At 54.7% G+C, this 358-nt stretch overlaps 1 protein-coding gene across 1 annotated transcript in view; it reads left to right on the top strand.

The window, feature by feature from the left end:
* EMH_0052320 (uncharacterized protein) overlaps positions 1 to 358 on the top strand; it is a gene marked incomplete at both ends in the record, with an annotated part of 4,301 nt that overhangs the window by 3,406 nt on the left and 537 nt on the right. The window lies entirely within an intron of this gene.

Raw genomic sequence — 358 nt, 5'->3', positions numbered from 1 at the left:
CCATTTATTTTCTTCTTCTTTACTAGCGGGGCCCCCACTGATGGATGCAGCATTGCCTGTTGCAGCTGTCCATACAGCTGAGCTGCTGCCGCAGCAGCTGCAGCAGCTGCTGCCTAGCAGCTTCAGGGGGCGAGGGTCCTGGGGGTTGACGCAGACACAGGATAGTTTTGGTGTTTTGTTTTTCTTTTGTCTCCTTCCTCTTTGTCTCTTTCTTAGCCAGAGAACAGGGTATGTTGCTGCTGCGTTGCTGCTGCGCTGCAGACAGAGCAGCAGCAGCAGCAAACGCAGCACGCAATATACAGCTACATGCAGCAGCAGCAGCAGCAGCAGCAGCAGCAGTGATGTCGTCGCAGCAGAC

The sequence above is a fragment of the Eimeria mitis genome, genomic scaffold, assembly GCF_000499745.2.
Source record: "Eimeria mitis Houghton genomic scaffold, Emh_scaff2344, whole genome shotgun sequence".
In the NCBI taxonomy this organism is placed as follows: domain Eukaryota; phylum Apicomplexa; class Conoidasida; order Eucoccidiorida; family Eimeriidae; genus Eimeria; species Eimeria mitis.
This window is presented reverse-complemented; position numbering and strand designations above follow the sequence as displayed.